Below are 940 nucleotides of genomic sequence, written 5' to 3'. Positions count from 1 at the left end.
AGAAGCGGGTCCCTACCCTCTTTAAGGATCACAGTTATATATGCTCTCAAAAAGGACGGGGAAATGTTAGGGGAGTTAGACATGGAGTTAAATGCCTCGAGCAACGAGGGGGCCACATCTTCCCGCAAGATCTTATAGAACTTGGCTGTATAGCCATCAGGGCCTGGGCTTTTACCTGCAGGCATGGTAGATATAGCATCAAACAACTCTACTTGCGAGAATGGCTCCTCCATTGCCCGAATTGCATCGATAGATAATCGAGGCAGTGCAGTGTCAGAGATAAACTGTGATAGAGACGGAGTCTCAGGGTTAGTGGGAGAGGTAGAACCGTGCTTGGGGAGATTATATAGCGAAGAGTAATATTTATGGAAGGATTCCAAAATGTCAGGTGTCAAATAAGAGGGGATTCCATTCGGATCTTTAATTGCCGGGATAAAAAGAGAGGATTTCTTATTTTTGAGAGCTCTTGCCAGCAACTTGCCCGATCTGTTACCCCATTCATAAAATAACTTTCCTGTCAATTGTTTGTGTGAATTGTTCATAAGCGATAGTAAGTCTGTGCGTACTTTAATAATGTCTCTGAAGACCATATCTTGTTGTGTACGTTTGTGCAGAAACTCAAGCGACTGTAACTGTGTTTGTAAGGAGTGAAATTTTGCCGATGCTTCCCTCTTCAATCTCGTCCCATGTTTAATGAAGACACCCCTCAGGACACACTTTAGAGCTTCCCATTTGGTGAGAGGAGAGGAAGCATCAGAGGCATGGTCTGCATAGAAGTGGGAGACAGTCGTCTTAAGGTCTTGGAGACATAGTGTATCCAAAAGGAGGGTCTCATTAAGCCTCCAGGTGGGGCGAGGTCTGGCAAAAGCCGGTAGCGAGATGGAGCAAAACACCGGAGCGTGGTCTGAGATAGCTATATTGCCTATTTGAGACCGTAAAA

The sequence above is a fragment of the Hyla sarda genome, unplaced genomic scaffold (genome assembly GCF_029499605.1).
Source record: "Hyla sarda isolate aHylSar1 unplaced genomic scaffold, aHylSar1.hap1 scaffold_1821, whole genome shotgun sequence".
NCBI lineage: Eukaryota > Metazoa > Chordata > Amphibia > Anura > Hylidae > Hyla > Hyla sarda.
The sequence above is the reverse complement of the archived record's forward strand: the minus strand, read 5'-3'. Positions refer to the sequence as shown.